We start from the raw sequence: 23,375 nt of genomic DNA, 5'->3' as shown, positions 1-23,375 counted from the left end.
CGGGTGGCCTAGAACAACAGGCGTCTACTGTTTCACAGTCCTGGAGGCTTGAAGTCCAAGATCAAGGCATCGATAAGGCTGGTTCCTCTTGAGGGCCGTGAGGGCAGGACCGTCCAGGCCTCTCGCCCGGCTTCTGGTAGTTCGCTGGCGATCTTCATGTGGTCCCCGCTGTGTGCGTGTCTGCCTGTGTCCAAATTTCCCCTGACCATTAGGACACCCCTTGTGTTGAATTAGGGCCAACTCTAATGACCTTATTTTAATTTGATCATCTGCAAAGGTCTTATTTCCAAATAAAGTCACATTTACAGGTTCTGAGGGTTAGGACTTCAACAACTCTTTTTTTGGGGGGCGGGGGGCACAATTCATCCCATGAAAGCACCCTTCCCCGCTTAGCGTTCTGGCGGCCCAGGATCTCTTAGGAGTATTGAGAGGAGATAATGCTTCCGTCAGCTCCAAGGGCAAGAAAATCTCTTTTCAGGACCCCTTTCACTTGCTCACAAGACACACACACACACACACACACACACACACACACACACACACACATGTGCGCACGCATACAGCTATGGTCAGGACAGAGGCTGGACTGCCCCATTAACATCTGGACCCCATGGAGACAGTGGCACATCTGGTCCGGGTGAGGCATGGAGGGTGCCAGGTGCTCCAACAGGAAGAAGAGGAACAGCCATCAGTGCAGACACAGCCCTCCGAGCGCAGCAGTTTGCACGCGGCCACACCGACTGTTCTTTTTTTTTTTTTTTTGTAATATATTTTTATTGATTTTTTACAGAGAGGAAGGGAGAGGGATAGAGAGTTAGAAACATCAATGAGAGAGAAACATCGATCAGCTGCCTCCTGCACACCCCCTACTGGGTATGTGTCCGCAACCAAGGTACATGCCCTTGTCCAGACCTGAACCTGGGACCCTTGAGTCTGCAGGCTGACGCTCTATCCACTGAGCCAAACCGGCCAGGGCCGACTGTTCTTAAAACACCCCCATTTTCCTTGCAATCCCTGTATCCTTCCCAGATGCATCCTTCTCCACAGCCCTTCCCAGGCCCCAGTCCTCCCTGCAGTCTGAGTGAGGTGGAGGCGGGGCCTGTGGGTCTCTATCTCCAGCATTTGGTGCAGGGGGACTATTTATGGAGCATGGGAGGGAGGGAAGCAGCTTGCCAGCTGCAATGTGGACTCTCCCATCTGTACCTACATCAACACCCAGGTTATCCCGCCTGGTTAGTTACCGCTCCTGCTGGGTCTCACTTAGCAAGTCCCCACTCACCTGGTGTAGGCAGGGCCAGGGGAAGGGAATGTGTGTGTGTGGTGTCGGGTTAGGAACGTTGCTTCCTAAGCCCCTGGCCTGAGGGATAAAGGCCTGAGGACTTTCAGCCCCCAGGCATCCTGGTCTTCTAGCTGCCTGGCCAGCCCCAGCCCCAGGTCTTCTATCCTGGCTTCCCCTCCCAGCTCCACCCCTACCTGCCCCAGCCTCCTCTGCCCGCTCCTGTACCCCACCCCAGGGGCTCCTGGTCAACTTTCTGTCTCCTTAGCTTCTTGCCCACCTCTGTGATTGGTTTTCTCCATGTCAGGCCTCCCGGGCCTCAGTGCATACACTCATACACACGTTACACAGTTACACACACACATGCTCACACACAACCACAGGCATATACACATGTTCACACACACTTTACAGACTCACAAATATTCACATAGCCACACACTTTACACACATATTCACATATACCCACACCCTTTATAAGCCATAGTCACATGCTCACACACTTTCACACAGGTTTATACCCTCATAACTATAATACCGACACACACAAACTTACACACACACACACACACACACACACACACACACACACGGCCTCATGCATGCTCCCAGAACCTCCCTGACCAGGGCACTGCTGTGCCTAACAGGGACTTCCTTGAGGTGGCTCCTTACTGGGCTTATAAATCGGGCCCCTGGAATAAAGCACCCATGGGTCTTGCTGGGAGAATGAAAACTGAGACAGAGGGGGGCCCTCAGAGAGAGCCACGGGCGGGGGCACTGGAACCCTGCCTGACCATTTCATGGTTGTGTGAACTGAGGTACTTGCCTTATTTCTCCCAACCTCATTTTCTTATTTGGAAAATGGGGATAATGTTACCCATTTCACAGAGTTGTGCTAAAGCTAGACAATAGATTTGAAAGATATAGCCTGGCACATTATATTTTTCTCAGAGAGATTTTTACATACATGAAAAACTATATGCATGTACTCTTTTTCTCCCTTCTTGCCACAGGTACTATGTACTGTCCACGCTGCTCTGTGCTTTACTTTTCTCACTTAATGTGCCCTGGAGGATGTTCCAAATCAGCACATTAAGGGCTTCCTCATTCCTTTACAGCTGCTTTGAATTCCATTACACGGAGGCACCCCCGTGGATGGGACGTGCAGGTTGTTTCCAGTCTTCTGCTATTTCAAACAAAGACGCAGTGGGAAATCTTGTACAGACATATTTCCCACGGGTGTGAACATATCCATTAGTACTGTCAATGCTGCCAAATGGACACAAAAAGCTGCTTTTCCTGGCACATGGGTCACCCTTCCTCTTCCAGAGGCACCCACTTCTACTACCTCGGGCTGCGAGAAGTCCGATGGGCAATACCACACATACCGGAGGGCACCGGTGCCATCCACCAACCCAAGAGACCCGGGCTGTGGCTGAAGAGACAACCCTTTGCGTTTCAACTGGATTCCGTCCACGTGGGATGAGCCCACACTGCCTGCATGTGGAAGGACAGTGACGAGTAAGTTGGAGATCTGCTGAGGAGAAGGGCGTTTGCAAACCAAAGAGCACAGTGCTCATGCATCTGCCTGTTGCTTCATGTAGTCAGCAGTCACCGGACACACGTGACCTGCCACGCACTGTGCTGGGGAGGAGGACCCAGTGCAGTCAAGCCAGGGCAGGCCCGGCCCTCATGGAGCCTGCAGTCATGTGGTGGAGACAGACACAAAGCAAATAATGCACAAATGGTTATCTTTCTACCTGTCGCCTCCTTTCCTCACACACTCTGGGCAGGTGAGGGCCTGGGGGCTGGGTAGGGGTGGCGGATGCTGCCATCCAGGCACAGCCAGACGCCTCGGCCTTCTCCGCTGTTGCCGGCCATCAGCCTCATGGCCTTGGAGAAGTGCTCTGGTCACAGGTGACCATGGGAGCCATACAGTGAGGAAAGCTTAGCTGCCACCCACTCCCCTCCCAGGCAGGGCTGGCCTGGGCCACAGCAGCTGCCTTGGGCCCATCCTTATGAGAACCAAAGCTGGCTCACCCTTCCTGGCACACGGGAAAGCAGCGATCTGATAAAAGTGGGTTGCACCTAGGTGTCAGCCACTTAGTGGGTGGCCCTCCCAGGACTACTTGCATATTAGATGACACACGTTGAGGGTTTTGCTTAATGCAAAGGAGTGAATTCCCAATTATAGAGGCTGCCCAGGTGGGAAGATTTTATTTGAGTGAATCATAGGGGACCTTCCCGTATAAGCAACAGTTTACTTTATTTAGGAAGGTAATTTCCCAAATCTGCACTGATTTTTTTATTGTTATTTTAGAGAGAGAGAGAGAGAGAGAGAGAGAGAGAGAGAGAGAAATCACTTTGCTGTTCCACTTACTTATGCATTCATTGGTTAATTCTTTTTTTATATATATATATATTTTAATATATATTTTATTGATTTTTTACAGAGAGGAAGGGAGAGGGATAGAAAGCTAGAAACATCAATGAGGGAGAAACATCGACCAGCTGCCTCCTGCACGCCCCCTACCGGGGATGTGCCCGCAACCAAGGTACATGCCCTTGACTGGAATCGAACCTGGGACCTTTCAGTCCGCAGACCGATGCTCTATCCACAGAGCCAAACCAGTTTTGGCCATTGGTTAATTCTTGTATGTGCCCTGGCCAGGGATCAAACCGGCAACCTTGGTGTATTGGAATGACGCTCTAACCAACTGAGCTACCGGGCCCAGCGGGTCCCTTTCAGGCTGGAGGCTGTGGGTGGAGCCCTGTCACTCCTGCTGGCTGGCTTGGATGGTTTCCCACTGTGTTAGGTGACAGATTGTTCTTGGACAGGAAATCATTTAAGTTCAGCTTTTCCTCTGATGATCTGGGAGGCACTCAGTCAACACATGTGGGACTGACATCCCACGGGACCTGGTCCTTCCCGGACCTCCGAGCTGGGGTCCTCAGGCACAGCGTGAGATACTTCCCACAGCGGGGGAGGAGTGTGGGATGTGGGATCTCCAAAATCATGGGGTTGGCGGGGGCGGGGGTGCGTGGAAGTTATTTCCTTCCTCACTGTCCTGTGGCTTTGGGGACACCTGGTAGCCTCAGATGCCCTCGTGTGAGGTCCTTTTCAGAGGCCGTGGCTCTCAGAGGGAGAGGCTGGGTGCTGACAGTTGCCAGCGTTCAGGCAGCTGATGTCTGTGTTTAGGAAGGAGGTTGACACCAGGGGTCTTCCCTGCTTCCCATTCCACACCATCTGCCTTTCCTGATGTGGGTGGTTGATGGGGATGTTCCGTTCCAATTTATCCTGCCTCTCCCCTCCCGAGCCCCGAGACGGGTGGAGGAAGGATGTTCTCTAAGGCGCAGTGTCTAATACAGAGCCACCAACCACACGTGGCTATTGGAATGGAAGTTCATTTCAATGAAATAAAGTTAAAAATTCAGTTCCTCGCCCTAGCCGATTTGGCTCAGTGGATAGAGCGTCGGCCGGGGAACTGAAAGGTCCCAGGTTCAGTTCCGGTCAAGGGCACAGGCCCAGGTTGTGGGCTCGATCCCCAGTGGGGGACTTACAGGAGGCAGCCAATCAATGATTCTCTCTCATCATGGATGTTTCTATCTCTCTCTCCCTCTTCCTTCCTCTCTGCAATCAATAAAAACATATTTAAAAAAAAAATTCAGTTCCTCAGTTGCGCTAGCCCCATTGCAAGTGCTCAGTAGCCGCAGGTGGCCAGTGGCTCCTGCAATAAGATTCCCACCATCACAGGAAGTCAGTCGGGTGGCACTGCCCTCAGCCCCCGCTCTCTTTTCTCCTTTATGATTCCTTTCTGGAGAGACTGGAAGCTGCTGCTCCCTAGCCTGGGACCCCAGACTGTGCTGCCGACTGAGCATGCAAAAGCAGAGAATGAGCGAATGAGCAAAGTGGAAATAAACGCTTCAGTCCCCACTCAGTGCTGAGTCCAGGATGGCCCGGGGCTCGGAAGTCTTGCTCTTCCTGTGTGACACCTACTGTCCTGAAGCTGCCACCCCGCCCTTCCAGCGAGGCGAGCCTGCAGCGGGGGTTCTGTTCTGCTCACCGCCAAATCCACTGCGTGCATTTTTCAGGGGGTCCCAGCCTAACCAGGACTTCCGATCCAGGTCGCTCTCCTAAAACCCCACATCTCTTTGGTGTTTATCTGGTTACTGACCTGCTGCAGGGTCCTGGGAGAGAGAGCTGCTTCCTGTACAGGATCGCTTGGCCATTAGTCGTTAGTTTGCCTGTGAGAGAGGCTGGCCATTAGGGGTGGGAGGAAGTGGGGACGTGTCTATCTGGGAAGACTGAAACCGAGGCTGAGGCTTTCTAGAACCATGCAGCACGGCCTTACCGTCCTCCCCGGAGCAGTCCACGTTGTCCTTTGAGTGTCTCAGGTCCACCCCACAGCACCAGGAGCCCAGTCCCCACATGCCAGTCGACTTTGCGACTCTACTGGTGAACCTCTTGTACCTGCTTTGTCAGGGAAACTTCCTCTCTTTCCACTGGGGATGAAAAGCTCAGAGGATATGAATCTAGGGTTGCCAGCAGCCGGCTTCCTGGCCTCCCAAAGAGAGCCAGCCTAGAAAGTGGATCTCAGTAGAGTAGAAAAGGGAGCACAAACAGAGCCCTGCAATATTATTATTTTTTATTGATTTTTTTTTTTTTTTTTTTACAGGGAGGGAGAGGGATAGAGAGTTAGAAACATCGATCAGCTGCCTCCTGCACACCCCCTACTGGGGATGTGCCCGCAACCAAGGTACATGCCCTTGATCGGAATCGAACCTGGAACCTTTCAGTCCGCAGGCCGACACTCTATCCACTGAGCCAAAACCGGTCAGGGCGCTCTGCAATATTATTAGAGCCAGTTGTGCCTCAATGCTTTGCAAACTAATGTACTTCTATGCCTGGACTTTCCTAGTATGAGACAATTAACACCTTTACTGCTCAAGTTAGTTTGTATCGACTCTCTTTGTCACGTGCAACCAACAGAATCTTAACTAATATAGAGCCATTAGGTCTGAATGTTTGGGAGGAGAAAGCCTCTGTTTGAAGGCCAAGTTCAGATCATGCTAAGATACCTGCAAGGAATGACGAGCCTGGAAAGAGACACGAACCAGAGGTTCACAAGCACCAGAGTCACACACAGACGCGCCTTGACCGTAGGTTTGCCCTCCCAGCACTGTTTTCTGCTTCTGATATTTCCTCTCCTCTTCAGCTCTCCCAAATTCTCCCTCTCTCTCAAGACCCGGTTAGATGGGGGCGGGTGGAGGTGGGCAAAGAGGGGAGGGGGAAGGGAGATACCTACAATAATGTCAAAATGAAAATTTTTAATTAAAAATAAAAGACCCTGTTTGGTCCTACTTCCTCCAAGAAGTCTTCCCTGACCACCCCAGCCTCTACCCTCTGGCTTTCAGTACTAATTACTTATCCAAGAATGAAAAAGCGTCTTGTATCATGTCTGCTTTCATTGTTTGGAATGGCCCGTTAAAGACTGTTGTGTTATATGATTGCAGTGGAAATGGGCTCTGATGCTTTTGTGTCCCTGACAGGAGCCAGCCTAATGCCTGGCACAAACAGAACCCCAGTGAATGTGTGGGGGGTAGAAACCTGTGGGAAGCAGGGTGAGACTCGGGTCTTCCTGCAGCTCTTCTCAGTGGGAAGTGAGCGCCCCACGCCAGTGTCCAGGAAGACTGTGGGCTGCATTCCTCTAGTCAAGTACCTGGTCTCTGACCAAAGGACTCTGTTTCACATCGGGAGTGAGGATGGAGGAAGAGGAGGGACAGGGGAAGAGAATGGAGAAGAGTGAGAATGTCGATCTTTGCTTGATGGCTGAGGCCTGCAGGAGGCTTTCCTAGGTCACCCAGGAGAGTGGAGGAGAGAAGTGGCGCTGTGTCCCGGGCTTCTCTCAACTCCCCAGGGGAAGAGTGGGCGTGGGGTGAGGGCAGGCACAGGTCTGAACCAGCTCCTCTTTGGAAATACCTTCAGAGCTGGCTCAGGGGCCACATGGGAGAAACGAGTGTCCTCACGCCCCGGTCACACCTCACTCTCGGTCCATTTCAATGCAGCTGCAGTTATATTTTCCACCAGACTTGGGTCTGAATGGTATTCGGCTATTTGCCAAACATACTCCCCCAGCCTTTAAAGCCCAGGATTTGCCAGCATGGAAGCTATTATAATAATTTAAAGGCCTTTTGAGTGATGAGAAGATATTTGACATAAGCACATATCCTCATTCTTTGAAAGCCAACATTATTTGAATATATGCATTCTTGAGTCATTCATAATGAGGGAGAGAACCTCTTTCCTCCCTTCAGGTGTGATAATTGTCACATCTGAGAGCATAAAAAAAAACTATTCAGTTAGGTCCTCTGCTGTTCTCTGATTGTTTTCTGGCTTCTCTGTTTTTCATTTGGTTATACATTTCCCTCATGGGGGCCAGGCCACATCTTATGTCATCCAAAAATCACGACACTCAATAAGTGACTACTGGATGAATGGATAGATGGATGGATAAATACTCCGTAAATTCCTACTTAGACAAGTAACAACAACAAAACCCTGTATTAGGGTTCTGCAGAGAAACAGAACCGATAGGATACCTGTATTCTTACCTATCTAGTTAATATTATTTTATATTTATTATTATGAGGTATTGACTCATATGGTTATGGAGGCTGAGCAGTCCCATGGTCTGCCATATATAAGCTGGAGACCCAGGAGAGCCTGCGGTGCAGTTCGAGGGCTGAGAGCCACAGAGCCACAGAGCCACAGAGCCACAAAGCCACAGAGCCATTTTGCAGATTCCAGGCTGAGTCTGAGGCCTAAGAGCCAGGGTGCTACGGGCAGCAGAAAACTGACATCAGCCCTAGCTGGTTTGGCTCGGTGGATAGAGCGTCGGCCTGCAGACTGAAGGGTCCTGGGTTCGATTCCGGTCAAGGGCATGTGCCTTGGTTGCAGGCGCATCCCCAGTGGGGAGTGTGCAGGAGGCAGCTGATCGATGTTTCTCTCTCATCAATGTTTCTAACCCTCTGTCCCTCTCCCTTCCTCTCTGTAAAAATCAATAAAATATATTTAAAAAGAAAAAGAAAAAGAAAACTGACATCACAGCTGGGCCAGACCAATTTTCCCTCCACCTTTTGGTTCTATGCAGGCCCTCGGTGGATTGGGGAGGGCCATCTGCTTCACTCAGTCTACCAATTAAATGCTAATCTTTTCTGGAGACACCCTTCCAGACACACCCAAAATAACATTTAACTAGATATCTGGGCATCCGGAGAGCCAGTCAAGTTGACACATAAAATTAACTATCACAAACCCTAATACTTATTAAGCATTGACTGTATCCCAGGCACGTGCTAAGTGCTTTATTGATATTATCTCAGTAAATGTGTGTGTGTGTGAAAATTACATAGAGAAAAATATTCTAATACTAGGTGACTTCTAGGGCCTCTTCCAGTTATAAGATTCATTGGCATGGTGAGGCATTAGCGAAACTAGGATGCTGAGGTGGGGCTTGGGAACTTAACACTTGGAAGTAGAAATAAAAACTTTCGTTCCTAGTTACCTCTTTCTGTGGACTAGGAACTGTGCTAAGTACCTTTCAAATATTTTCTCACCGATTCCTGAATAATACCCTATGAGATAGGTACTACTACTTACCCCGTTTCAAATGAGGAAACTGAGGCACAGAGAGATTAAATGGCTTCTCTAGCATTCAGGTGTGCTGACTCAAAAGCCTGTGCTCTTAGCAGCTCCATGCTTCCAGAGGGACTGCAAAGCCCTCCGTCCAGGTCCGGATGCCTTGCCTTTCCACAGGGATGCAGGTGAGCTGGGGGAGGGCGGGGAAGGGAGCATTGCCAGAGAAAACAGCGGCTGTGAGGAAGGGTGGCACCGCTGGCATCTGGGGCTGAGGAAGGTTCTGGAGGCGATTCTGCAGGAGTCTCTGAGCCAGCAGCAGGCCAACGCCCCCTCCTTTCAGCAGCACTTGGTAAACCGCAGCTCTGCTCCCTCCGTGTCTCCCAGGGGCAGGCAGGACAGGATGTTCTGAGTTCTAGCAGCAGGACTATTTCTTGGGAACTATGATTAGGACTCAAAAATCTGTGGTTGCTAGGCAAAGGCCCTGCCTTACCTTTTATAGCTGTCTGGCTGAAATGTCACAAATATCTACAGACTTGCTTTTTTCCTCTCTCATCAGCTTGGTGACCCTGACCACGTTCTCCCTTGTGCGGTAGGCAGTTAGACGGGCAGGCGCAGAGCTAGGACGATGGGCCAGGTACAGAGGTCACCAGGGTGGAAAAAGCTCCAGGTGTCTAGCAAAGGACAATGGTAGAGTGGGACCTCGCCCCACGGTGGCCTTTCCCCCCTTAGCATGGCTGGTCATGTGGTTTGGACCCTCTGACCTTCCTTTCCTAGAGATAACATCTAGGCCTCAGTTATATTTCAGTTCCAGGCCCAGAAAAGCAGCAAAACCAGACGAGCGATATCACCAGTGACACCAACACTGACCTCGGGACCAGCTACAATGAGTAATGACCCCTGACCTGGTTCTGACCAATCAATCAGTGGAGACCTAGACACACCAGGAAAGCTGCTGAATATTCTATTGCGACCTTCCCCTGGGACTTCCCCTAAAATCTCACCCTTAAAACCCTTAGGACATGGACCCAAGGCAATCTCCCTCCTGGGGACACACCCAAGCCTTTCCCTTTCCCCTTTCCTCTTCCCCATCTCCTTCTCTCCCCTCCCCTCCCCTTCCCCCTCCCCCAGGCTCCTTATCATTACCTTCCTCACTCCCAAGCTCCAAGGACGCTTCCTTTACCTCTGTAACTTGTTTTCTAAACCCATTTCTTCAATGAATTACTTCTGCCTCTGTGGTGTTAACATAAAAACATTCAAACCTGTAAAGAATTTTTGTGAGTTATCTCAATGGATTGGGATAGTGCTCCGGAGAATGGCGGTTTCTCACCTGTTTGTATACACTGCAACCAAAGGGACGTAGGTGGGTTACATGAAATCCACTGGTGATAGACTAGAGAGGCGGGAGAAAGCAAAGTCAGGAAACCTCTGGGATTGGATAAGAAGTAAAATGATAGACACATACTTAGGTGGGTGCAGGAACAATGAACATGATAACAATGAAGGAATTTGTGGTATCTGTCCTGGTACCCTGGCACATTAGGTTGTGCCCCAAGGGGTCCAGAAAAAGGGAAGTTACAAGTTACCCAGACATTTCAAGGATATGTTATCATAGATGCAAAAAGACAGATAGGCTCAGTTAAGGCAAAGGTTGACCTTGCCAGTGAAGATACCGGCCTAGGAGGTGACTGCCCATCATAACTGCTTTAGTTCAAGTTTAATTTAAAACCATCCTTTGTGGTTACTTTAGGTCTTTGAGTTTGAAAGACTCCCACGCAGGCCTCCCTTTCGTCCACAGTGGTTTTCCAAATAAATGTGCTCTTACAGATTGAGGCTTGGCTCTGAATTTTTTCCTAGCCAGAACTCAAGTACCGAGATTGTTGAACCCCAGGTCCAGTTCTGACCCCAGGGGTCTAACACGTGGTGCCATTCAGGCTGCCTACAAGCCTTTTCTTCCTATTATTCAATTTACCAGCCCCTGGAACAAACTCACTTGTGAGCCCAGAAGACTTTCTGGGGAGCTGTAAAACAACTCACACTGGTTTGGTTGGGCAGAGTGGGGTGGGAATATTTCTTGGGTTTGATTTTGATACCGAATTTTTGGACTGGAACCCGGATTCTTTGTCCGCCGGAATCAAAGAATGAATCCATGGACAGAGAGTGGTATAGCATAGGTGGAGATTTATTGAAGAACGAGTAAATACTCCCACACAGGGAGGGGGAAGAGTCCCACTGGGTTCCCTTTCCCTATGGCTTATAAAGTTTGCAGATCCTGGTGCCTTGACACCCCCCTCTGATTGGTCACTATTCCCTTAGCTTGGTTACTATAGTAACTCCTGGGCTCAAAGGTTGAACCTCACATGTCCCCACTTCTTCCTTATTGTTTTCCTATTCCCTTTGGGCTTTCTTCCTTTTTTTCTGAATGAAGGGCTTCCTTCTCTTTATTTTTTAAATATATTTTATTGATTTTTTTTACAGAGAGGAAGGGAGAGGGATAGTTAGAAACATCAGTGAGAGAGAAACATCAGTCAGCTGCCTCCTGCACACCTCCTACTGGGGATGTGCCCGCAACCAAGGTATATGCCCTTGACCTGAATCAAACCTGGGACCTTTCAGTCCTCAGGTCCATGCTCTGTCTACTGAGCCAAACCGGTCAGGGCCCTTCTCTTTATTTTGTAAATATAGACCTTTTGCCGTTCCAGCTCCCTCATTCTATGGAAATGTACTTGTTGCAGCTTTTCAGCTCCCCTATTCTATGGAAGTACACCTTCTGCTGCTCTGCAGCCCTGTGCTTCCTCCATGGTCCCCTGAATTTCCAAAATTTCTAATATTTCCTAAACCTGTCCTATTTTACCCCCAAAATTCCTGTTTCAGTTCGGTTAAGTTGTTCTCACTTCCTCCGCTCAGGTCTATCTGCTCCTAGGAATCTGGGGTGGGGTATTTTGGTGGCAGGATGCTGGGTAAGAGCACGAGTTCAGGCTGCAGAGGGTCTGCACATGTCTCGAGTTTGCCATTAAAGAGCCACATGACCTGGGACATGGGACTTGGCCTCTCTGAGACTTGACGTTCTCATCTGTAGAATGGGAGGGAACTGTTAACTGCTTCAAAGGATTGGTCAGGGTGAGACAAGCTAGTAAGCCAGGACAAGCAGAATAGGGAAACTGAGACAGTTAAACAGCAGTTTGCAGCCATCTAGTAAATCCTATCTCCCCTAAACCTGGGACACTTAAATGGTTTGCACTTCTCCCCAACCCGAGGGCAAATAGCTTAAATAACCCTATGCTGGGAGACAGATAACAGAAACCCAATTAATGCTATAGTATTTGCCAACCACACCCAAGCACAGAGGGAGTTAAGAGAATAGCATTGGTACTTCAGCATAAAGCTGATGAGTATCCTGTTAATCCTCCCCTAAGACCTCCCTTAAATGCCCAGCCTTTAAACCCCCTCAAAACGAAGGTCAAGGTGCACTCTGCTCTCCCTCCAGTACACCCTCACCTTTCTCCTTCCCATCCCCCTCTCCTTCCCTTAAAGGCATGCATCTCCTAAACTCTAAGGGACCCCACCAGGCTTGCTACTAGGGGTCTTGGCAGTTTGTCCCGGGCAAGCTCCGACCCAGTCCCAAAGCCCCCTTTCCTTTGACTCTTTTTGTTTGTCTCACTTAGTTATGCATTCATTGGTTGCTTCTTGTATGTGTCCTGACTGGGAATCCAACCAACAACTTGGTGTATCGGGACAATGCTCTAACCCAGTGGTCGGCAAACTCATTAGTCAACAGAGCCAAATATCAACAGTACAACGATTGAAATTTCTTTTGAGAGCCAACTTTTTAAAACTTAAACTTCTTCTAACGTCACTTCTTCAAAAATAGACTCGCCCAGGCCGTGGTATTTTGTGGAAGAGCCACACTCAAGGGGCCAAAGAGCCGCACGTTGCTCGCGAGCTGCAGTTTGCCGACCACGGATCTAACCAACTGAGCTGCCCAGCCAGGGCCTTCTCTGACTTCTTAGTGACCTAAAGCAGACCAGCGTAGGCCCATTTCCTCACCTAGTTCTTCTGTAGGCCTTCCTTGTTTCATTGTCCCCAGCTTTTTAAAAAAAGTTTTTAATTTTTTTGATCCTTATTGGAGGATATTTTTCCATTGATTTTAGAGAGAGTGGAAGGGAGGGAGAAGGAAGAGGAGGAGAAGGAGGAGGAGGAGGAGGAGGAGGAGGAGGAGGAAGAGGAGGAGGAGAAGGAGAAGGAGAAGGAGAAGAGAGAGAGAGAAGAGAGAGAGAGAGAGAGAGAGAGAAACATTGATGTGAGAGACACAAGGATTGCTTGCCTCCCACTCACCCAAGCTGGGGTTGAGCCTGCAACTTAGGTACTTGCCCTTGACCGGTCCCTGGGCCGATGCTCTAACTACTGAGCCAAACTGGCTAGGGCTCACTGTCCCCAGCTTTAATAAATGTCCTCTAAAATTCACCTGGACTTGCCTTGGCCAGTGTAGCTCAATAGTTGAGTGTCAACCTATGAACCAGGAGGTCACAGTTCAATTCCCGTCTGGGCAGATGCCAAGGTTGCAGGCTCGATCCCCAGTAGGAGGTGTGCAAGAGGCAGCCTACCAATGATTCTCATTATTTATGTTTTTTTTTTTTTCTCTCTCTCTCTCCCTCCCTCCCTCTCTGAAATCAATAAAAATAAAACACCTGGACTCATGTTGTGAAATTTTTCCTGCACGAAGTCAAGAATCTACACACTACCCGGCTGGCCCTAAGCAGACCCCCTAGGGCCAGGTCCCCTTTCTGGTAACAGGAGGATGGAGTGAGAATGCTGACGGAGCACTCAGTGCTGCTCCTGGCAGGACACTGTCCCCATCATCTACCTGGCAGGACAACGGCAGGCCTGGGATAAGGGTATTTGGATCTTAGCATCGGGGGTTATGAAGACAGGGCTTTCCTCCCCAGGTAAGCTTGGAGATGGAAGGAAAAGAGAGCTTGCTGTAGCTGAAAGGTCCAGTTAGGGGTTTCTTAAGATGGTAGAATCCAAGATTTCTAGGATTGCAGGAGACGTTGGGACTCCTCTAAGACGGAGAATGGGCAGTTACTAGCAGGAGAGTGAAAATGGAGTGAACCAGGCGACCTCCACAAAGCACCACATATGGAGAGATGTGAGGTTTTGATGGGATTGCCTGGCAGCCAAGAATAGGATAGGACCGGGTGGGGAGTGTGAGCCTGCTCACCGCTCAGGTAAACAGTTACCCCATTCACCTTGGGCCAATTCCACATTCCCCCTGGAGGGGATGTTGGTGACTTCAGAAACTAGACGGACTTGGTCCCAGTTGCCCTAATCTGGTTATAACCAACCCATGTTTCCTCTAGGGTCTGGCACAGAAACCAAAGGAAGGGTATGCAGATCTGGGGCCCGCTGGTTCCCTGGCACAGCTGCTCTGTCCTCTTCCGACGCGATAGAGGAGTCAGGGCTGGGAACCCAGGGGCCCCAGTGAGGAAGAAAACATCAACAATCAAAATTACAGCCTGGAAGAACTGCCTCCGTCTGCAAGTGACTGGGCAATTACCTCCCATTAAGCTCTCATTAATTTGTTTTCTGAGGGTTACAGTACAGTCCCGGGTGGGTGTACCCACCCTGCTTAACACCAAGGTGTTGAAGAAGATGAAGTCTTTCCAATGAATCATGGTGGAACTCTTCCATCTGGTTAACTCTAATAGCCTCACTTATCCAGCAGGATGAGCCAGGCCCTTTCATCTTCGGAGCCCTGGGAGGGACTGCAGGGTTTTTATTCTGAGTCCAGTTTCAGGGGAGGAAGAGGAAGCACCAGGAAGGGAAAGGAAAGACACAAGGCAGAATGCAGACCAGTGTTTTGCAAAGTGTGGTCTGTGGCTGGATCTCTCTTGCATATGAATCACTTTACCATTAACCATGCCGAGTCCTGAGTCAGAAACTTTCCAGGTGATTCTTGCCAGTCCTCAGGCCTGAAAATCTCAGGTAGAAGTGGAAAGCTTTCGGACACTGGGATATGACTGACAGTGATAAGTGAGGTAACACAGGCAACATCATTTCAGCCCATAATTCCTAAACCCGCCCCAGAAGGTCTTGCACGTTAGCTTTAAGCTGGGTAAAGCTGGACTGTTTCATGTTACACTTCATCCATCTACAGCTGGTGGTGCAAACAGAAAACATGTCTGGCCCACAGGCTAGAAGTCAGAGCTGAAAAAGCTTGTTTCATCGGCTCATCGAAGGCTGACGTCTTAGTTCCAGCTCCCTGATCTCAGGTGTTGTAAATGCCGATACACAGTCCCTTTATCTCCAGATAACGAAGGTGAACATAAGTGATCTCCAGAAATGGTTCACACGTGGTTCCCAGGTTCTTGAAAAACCACAAGTGATTGGCAAATGTTCCTGTTACAGACAAACACTCAAACAAACAGCTCATTTCCTTCAAGGGCTCCTCACGGCCATGGCTGGCAGCCTGAATGCAGCAAGGAGGGAAGTCGTCCTCTCCCTCCCCCCACGTCTTCCCCTTTCTGATGTCAGATTTTTCTGACACTAGGAGTCCAAACGGCGGGAAAGAAGCTATTGATAAGGAATGGGACTCCCACCCGCACCCCACCTCGGAGGTCACTGCCCTCTCGGAATTGGTTCCAGACATTTCATTTCATTCATTTCAGAAAGCCCGGGGCCCACAAGGCTCTGAATCAATGTCTTGTAAGGCATATGTTACATTGAACTTCATTCAGTGTGCTCTGGGGAAATGCAGGCGTGGGTTCTGATAGGATTCTGATTATAGCCTGGGTAACTCTGGAACAGGTGGGAGTGACCCACACATTTTTACTTTTTTAAAGAAATAACCTTTTTTAAAAAATTGATATTATTTTTAGAGAGAGGAAGGGAGAGAGAGAATGAGAGAGGGAGAGAATGAGAGAAAGAAACATAGATGTGAGAGAAACGTGGATCAGTTGCCTCCCACAGGTGCCCCGATGGGGAATCAAACCCGAAACCTGGGTATGTGCTCTGACCGGGAATTGGACCCATAGCCTTTTCGTGTATGGGATGATGCTCCAACCAACTGAGCCACACTTAAAAAAAAGTATATAACAGATTTATTGAGATATATTTCACATACCACACAATTCATCCATTAGCATAGTCAATATTTTTAGTATTGTATTACTCCTAAAAGAAACCCCAAACCTGTTAGCAGTCATTCCCTTTTCCTTCAAACTCCCCAGCTCTGATCTTTTTGTTTGTACAGATTTGCCTCTTCTGGACAGTTCATAAATGGGATCATACATGTGCAGCCTCTTTCACTTAGCATAATCTCTTTAAAGTTCACCTACGTTGTAGTAGGAATTAGCACTTCATTCCTCTAATGACTGAGTAATATTCCATTGTATGGATATACATTGTTTATCAGCTGATGGACATTTGGCATGTTTCTACCTTTTGGCTATTATGAGTAATGTTACTATGAACATTCATGTACAAGGTTTTGTGTGGGCAGATGTTTTATTTTTCTTCTTTTAATATATTTTTATTGATTTTAGAGAGGAAGGAAGAGGGAGAGATAGAAACATCAATGATGAGAATCATTGATCAACTGCCTCCTGCACACCCCAAACTGGGGATTGAGCCTGCAACCCTGGCATGTGCCCTTGACCGGAATCGAACCTGGGACCCTTCAGTCCTCAGGCTAATGCTCTATCCACTGATTCAAACCTGCTAGGGCCTGGACAGATGTTTTCATTTCTCTTGTGCAGATACCTAGGAGTGGAATTGCTGGGTTGTGTGGCAACTCTATGTTTAACCTTTTCAGGAACTGTTTTCCAAAGTTCATTCATCATCAGTGTATGAGAGTTCTAATTTCCTCACATTTTCATTAACCTTTATTATTATGTTTTTTATTTTAGCCATCCTAAAGGATTTGAAGTGATATTTCATTGTTGTTTTTTTTTTAATATGCATTTTCGTAGAGGCTAATGATGCTGAACATGTTTTCACATACTTATTGGCCATTTGTATATCTTCTTTGGAGAAATGTCTATTTAGATCCTTTGCCCATTTTTAAATTGGATTATTTGCCTTTTTATTACTGAGTTGTAGGAATTCCTTTTAAAAAAAATATTTTATTGATTTTTTACAGAGAGGAAGGGAGAGGGATAGAGAGTTAGAAACATCGATGAGAGAGAAACATTGATCAGCTGCCTCCTGCACTCCCCCCCCCCCACTGGGCATGTGCCCACAACCAAGGTACATGCCCTTGACCGGAATTGAACCTGGGACCCTTCAGTCCGCAGGCCAACGTCTATCCACTGAGCCAAACCAGTTAGGGCGAGTTGTAGGAATTCTTGACATATTCTGAATAAAGTCTTACTAGATACACGATTTGCAAAAAATTTTTCCCATTCTTTGCCATCCTGATATGTCCTATGAGGCATAAACGTTTTAAATGCTGACGATGTTCGATTTGGTTGCTTGTGGCTCACACTTTGAGAAACATTGCTAGGTCTCCTTTGACAGGAAATCTCTAAGTGTGGGACTTCGTTTCCCCATCCCAGCCAGCAGAGGCTCCTTCTCCGGGCTGGATGCACAGAGTCCCAGGGGACCTTCACAGTGTTTACACCCCTCCCACTCCTGAGGTCTACCACAATAGAGCAGCTGAAATGACAGTTTGCAAATGTCCTTTATTGTGAAAACTCAATGGCCTTTGTCTCTGGAATTTGAAATTTTGATGCAAATGTTGGCAGCCAAGGGTTTGGAAGGAGGAGGGGAAGGGCCCAGAGAAGAAACCACGCCATTGATCTCCATAGTGAGTCATTTCTACACTATGTTGTCTTGGTTTTTCTCACCCATAAAGTGGGGGAAATACCTCCATCTCCCCATGTCAGCGGGGGGACTGTGAAGATGATTTGATCTGTATTTGTTAGAACACTTTGAGATCTTGGATTAAAGGCATCACGGAGGCACAAGGTATTATTATAACAATAAATGATTTAATAGTAGGGAGAGTGAAGCTACTAAAGCAAGAATGGATAGGGGCAGGAAGGAGAGAGGCTGTGAGTTGTGGACGGAGGAGCTGCAGCCTAGAGCTCCTGGGCCCAGACTCAGGTTTTTATTATATTTTTATTTTTTTACAGAGAGGAAGGGAGAGGGATAGAGCCAGAAACATCGATGAGAGAGAAACATCGGCCAGCTGCCTCCTGCACACCCCCTACCGGGGATGTGCCCGCAACTTAGAGGTGAGACTGTAGATTTCTCCCAAATGGTTTGGGTTATTTCACCTGATTCAGCATTGCTTTACAGAGTGCTTCTGTAAGGTAACATGACACCCTTTTTGGAAAATAAACCATATGTATATATACATTAAAACCATTAGAAACAATGCAAGACATTATAATCAAATGCTGAATTGAATATAGTTAAGTATCAAAAAGAAAGACGAAAGACTAGATAGTGGTGAAGAGCAGTGGTCCCATTATGCATTCCAGGTCTATCACACTGACCTTGTCTCCTCAGTTTCTTCTTTTTCTGTGACTGCAACTGTTCGTTTCAAGGGCTTAGAATAATGGCTAGCACATAGGAAGCACTCAATGTGGGACCTACCTGGGATTTTGTCTTGCACTCCTTTTGTTGGTTACACAATCTTGGCCAAGTTGCTAGAACCCCCCCATCCTCAGTTATCCAATCTGTAAAATGGGCATCAAGATAGTTACTGGCTCCCTAGGCGGCTGTGCAGACGATGGGAGACAATGTAAACCGCCTAGTACCTACAAAGGGTAAGCATTCGCTAAATGAGTTATTATTACAGTCATTAACACGATTTCCCGCCCCGGTGGACGAGTAAGGGGTGCGCTCAAGGATTAGTTGAAGCGCCAGCTTTCTCAGGAAGCTGGAATACGAGGTGCGCAGGAAGGTACTGGTAGCCTTCCGGTGAGCAGAGAAGAAAGCGGGATCCAAGAAAGACGGAGGCCTGAGGATGGACCGCCGTCTGGGAGGCAGGCAAGGACCGGGCCTCCTCAACCTGTCCTCCAAGCCCGGAGCCTGGCCGGCTGCATGTGGCCGAGCCGCGGCGGCGGTTTTCCTCCGAATCCCCTTCCACATTCTCGACTTTCACCTTCCCAGGGGGCCGGGGCCGGGCTCAGCGGGGCGGGCGCAGACCCTCCCGCCCTGAGGAATGTGGGTCCGCGTCCCCGGCCCGCGAGGCCCGGCGCACCCCTCCTCCCCCGCAGCCCGGAGCCCCGCTGTCTTCACCTCACCCTCCGCCCGGATCCTGTTTCAAAGTCACCTGAAAGCCATTTCCTTCCGCGTCCGCCCCGCCCCTCCCTCCCCTCCCCTCCCCTCCCCTCCCCTCCCCTCCCCTCCCCGCCCCTCCCTCCCCTCCCCTCCCCTCCCCTCCCAGTAAATCTGCTGGAGCTTGCTTTTACCTGGAGCAGGTTTTTTTTCTTTTTTTTTGGGGGGGGTGCTTGTTTTGTTTTTAAGAATTCTCTAAGCACCGTTTACTATACACACTGGCCTGCACCCGGATACGAAAGACACCCCGTGGTTCTGACACCAGCGTCCCTCCCCTCCTCCTTAGGGACTAGCCTGGACGCTGAACCAGTAGGACCGCCTCCGGGCTCCCACCTGGGCTTCCCCCCTCCAGCCGCGGGCTGGGGCAGCATCTTCTATCCGGGGCCTTTACTGCGGCATTATTTCGGGTGTTTAAATGTTCGCTCTTGCTCAACACCCAGCCTGCCCCTGTCCCCTCCCCCCTGCCCGGAGTGTACCTTCCCATGCCTGCAGGATTACACACAGCCATAAAGACAGATGATCTGCCCTGGTTTTACCAAAAAATGGGGTCCTCGAGGGCCGCAGGTTCTGCATCTCCCCCCTCCACCCCCACAGCCTCTGGGGGGGCTCCCTCCCAGGACTCGGCTTCATCTCTCGGTCAGCTTCTCACAGGCTCGGGTTTACATCAGGAAAGGGTCACGGGAGCCGAGTTTCGGGGAGGAATTCAAGTCGTGCCTTTCGCACTCAGAAGGGCCGAGCTGACCAGCGCCGGTGGGTTCAGGACCCCCCCACATCGGACCCCAACCGGAAGCCCCTTTTTCCTGTGCGTGCCATGGGGGACGTGTGGGCGGTCCGGAGCCCTATCGGGAGGCGGGGACATCAGGTAGGTGACACCAGGGTGACCCCACCACGTGCGTGTTCGACTCTGGGAGCATTGAGGCTGCCCCGGAGCGGCCCGCGCGCGGCGGGGCTGACGTGGCGGGGCCGCGCGTTCGCCCACCTGCAGGCGGGGACCGCCGGCCGCGCACGACCCACCGCAGCCTTCACCCCCGCGGCTCCCGCTCGCAGCGCCGCGAAGTTTCCCGGGCCCCCGCCGAGCCGCCAATTGCTGGATTCCCGCAGCGGCCGAGTCTCCACCCACTGGAAAAATTCCTGGGCCGCCCCTCCCTCTCCCCTCCCTCCCGCGGCAGCCCGCTCGGCCCCGACTTCCTGCCGGGCGCTGGGAGCCGCGCAGGCCGGAGTCCCCGGGGGCCGCCAGGGGCTGGCAGTGGGCGGGCGCGGCCGGCAGCCTCGGCCCCTTCCGCGAGCGGCTTTCAAACTCGCGCCCGCGTCGTCGCCGCCGCACTGGGCAGCCTCGCGCACCGGGCGTGCGGGACCCGGCGGACGGCCGCCGCTTGGTGAGTGTCCTTCGGCTGCCCCCTCTCCCTCTGCCGAGGCAGCCGGCGGAGCAGCAGTGCCCGGAGTCACTGCGAGGTCCCCCCCCCTTCCCGGGACGCCCGCCCAGCCCCGCGCGGGTGAGGACGCGGACTCGGTCGGCGTAGGGAGGCCCCGGGCTGCCTTGGCTCTTCCCAGGGCGACCCTCCCGGCTCAGGGCTGGAGCGCGGGGGGCTCTGGCAAGGGGACGTTTTCCGTCCTTCAGCCCCCACCCCGGAAACAAAAGGAGCGAGCGCGCCGGGTGGCCCCGAGAGGCTCCGCTTAAAGCCCGGGAAGCCCGCGAGGCTGCGCCCCCTCTCCGCGCCCCCCTGCGCGCTCGGTCGCCCGAGGTGTGGTCCTTGCCCCGGGCGGTGGGCCCGGCGGGGCGTCCTCTCCTGGGAAGGACCGGAGCCTCTGGTCCTGGGAGCCCGGGAGGCGCCCGCAGCCTGTTCCGGATAGTGCCGCACGGCGCTGGCTGGTGGGAGCCTCAGCTCCTGTCCTGGAGGAGCTCGAGTGAGTGCCAGGAGTGGGGTGATCGGGAGCGGAAACCACCGTCTACCTCGACCTCGCCCACTCCTGAAATCGGTTTGGCTCATTCGCTCCGTATTCGCAGCCCTTTGGTTTGGAGAGCTTAGGATAAGGCGTGCAAACTTGAACCATTTCAAGACGTTTTTAAGTAGCTGCGTTTACTCTTTGGGAGCCGCTTTTGAAAACAAAAGGAAGAACGAAGCGGGAAATATAATGGTGGGAGGCTGGAGAGGTGTGGGCGGGGGGGGGGGGGGGGGTCGATGTTACCGGCAGTTGTTAAGAGTTTCGTCTCTGAGGTCACTCTAAACTGTTGGCAGGTGAAGGGGCCTGTCCCCTGCTCTGGGGCCCCCAGGAGGGGGTCCAGACTGCAACACCCTACAGATTCCCAGAGTCTCAGCAGCCCTGCCTCTGCACGCAGCCCAGTCACACTGACCTTGCTCAAGAAATAATAAGCAGGGAGAGTGGGGACAGCCTCCGTGGGTTTCCTGCTGAGCAAATCACCTGCCTCCCTTCAGGGAGGTGCCTGTCCAGCCCCTCCTCTGCTGGACGGGGAGTGGACCGCTGAGGGACTTAGCTGGGGCTACCTCACCTCCACCATCCCTAGCAGAAAACCTAGGGAGTAAGAACCAGAGGAAGGTGTACCCCTTCCCTCTGTTATTCACCCCTTCGCTGCGGTCCTGGGACACCACATCTCCTTCCACACCTGCTGATAACACTTTTGCTGTCCCCCCCCCTTTTTTCCCCCCCGGAGGGTTGGACAATCCTTTGGCTCCCTGGGTATCTGGTTCTGGGTATGGGGCAAACCAAGAAGCAGAGGGAGGGGTTTGTGTAAGAGCTTGGGAGCCTTTCTACTGCCTTTTATTAGAAGTGGCATAGGTAGGTGTCTGTCTGTCTGTGGCATAGGTAGGTGTCTGTCTGTCTCTCTCTCTCACACACACCCACACCCACACCCACACCCACACCCACATCCAGAGCCCCACGGCAGGAATTCTTAGCTAAGAAAAAGAAAAAAAAAGGAAGTGGGATAGCAGGAGGATGGAACAAGCTCTAGAAGCTCTAGCCTGGGAGTCCAGCGCAGGATTTTGTCCCGAGTTTTAGTCCTGTCTCTACTGCATCCCGTCAAAGACTGATAGATGATCGAGTCTCTTGGGCTGGAAGGCACCTCTGATTTGCCTATTCCAGTGGTCGGCAAACTGCGGCTCGCGAGCCACATGCGGCTCTTTGGCCCCTGGAGTGTGGCTCTTCCACAAAATACCACGGCCTGGGCGAGTCTGTTTTGAAGAAGTGGCGTTAGAAGAAGTTTAAGTTTAAAAAAATTTGGCTTTCTCAAAAGAAATTTCAGTCGTTGTACTGTTGATATTTGGCTCTGTTGACTAATGAGTTTGCCGACCAGTGGCATTGACATGAAGGCAGCAGAGCTCAGAGATGGAAGGTGATTTGAGCCTGATCCTTGTTGGCCAAATAGGGACCAGCACTCAGGTTTGCTCACTCTGTCTAATCATGCTTTCCCCCACATGACTTGGGGGCAAGTCACTTGTCTTTTTTGACTCAGTTTCCACATGGGGTGCTTGCCTGCTCTTCCTCATAGAGGCTGGGGTGAGTGAGACCCCAGTGAAGCCACACAGGTGGAGAGTGCTCCATAAATTCCTGTACAAAGTAAAGGGCCCCACTGTGGCTAAGAGGGGCCCCCTCCAGAGCTTTATAATTTCCGGAGGTGGTCCCACATGTGCCACAAGGAAGGGTAGACACCAGAAGCCAACGGTGAAAGTGTACACCCCTGGCCTGTAGTATCTCAACTCCAGAGTAAACATTTGCTTCACCAAATCTCTGGGTCACTGTTTACACTGGAGGAGGCCAAAGGCCATGGCCTGAGAGATGACCAGGGTTGGAAGGGAAAGGACTGTGCCTCTTCACCCCCCCCCCCCCCCCCCCCCCCGACTCAGAACCTTGCGAAGGCTCTGGCTCCCAGCCTCGAGTGTTGCTACAAGCCCAGGCTGGAGCTGACCTAGCAGGGTTAACTGTGGAGCCATCTAGCTATTTTCTGTTGAGTTCGGGGTGCGGGGGACTCTGCGCTTTGGGAATGTGTTGCCCTTCCAGCTGCACGGAGGGCTGTTTTCAGCTCCTCGTTTGCCCCCCTCCCCCCACCCCAGGCTGCCCCTCTGGCCCAGGCGGCTGCTCCGGCCCGCCTCTCTGGCCAGCTGCAGGTCCGCAGGCCTTTGTTCCAGGCCCGCCCTCCCGGGCAGAAGCCCTCAGGCT

At 51.1% G+C, this 23,375-nt stretch overlaps 1 protein-coding gene across 1 annotated transcript in view; it reads left to right on the top strand.

The window, feature by feature from the left end:
- Nucleotides 1-20,386: 20,386 nt before the first annotated feature.
- PLEKHG3 (pleckstrin homology and RhoGEF domain containing G3) overlaps nt 20,387-23,375 on the top strand; it is a 41,718-nt gene continuing 38,729 nt past the window's right edge. The window contains exon 1 of the mRNA XM_028141588.2: nt 20,387-20,575. The gene's annotated coding sequence lies outside the window, so the exon portion shown is untranslated. The remainder of the gene's footprint in view (nt 20,576-23,375) is intronic.

This window comes from Eptesicus fuscus, chromosome 5 (assembly GCF_027574615.1).
Source record: "Eptesicus fuscus isolate TK198812 chromosome 5, DD_ASM_mEF_20220401, whole genome shotgun sequence".
Taxonomy (NCBI): Eukaryota; Metazoa; Chordata; class Mammalia; order Chiroptera; family Vespertilionidae; genus Eptesicus; species Eptesicus fuscus.
This window is presented reverse-complemented; position numbering and strand designations above follow the sequence as displayed.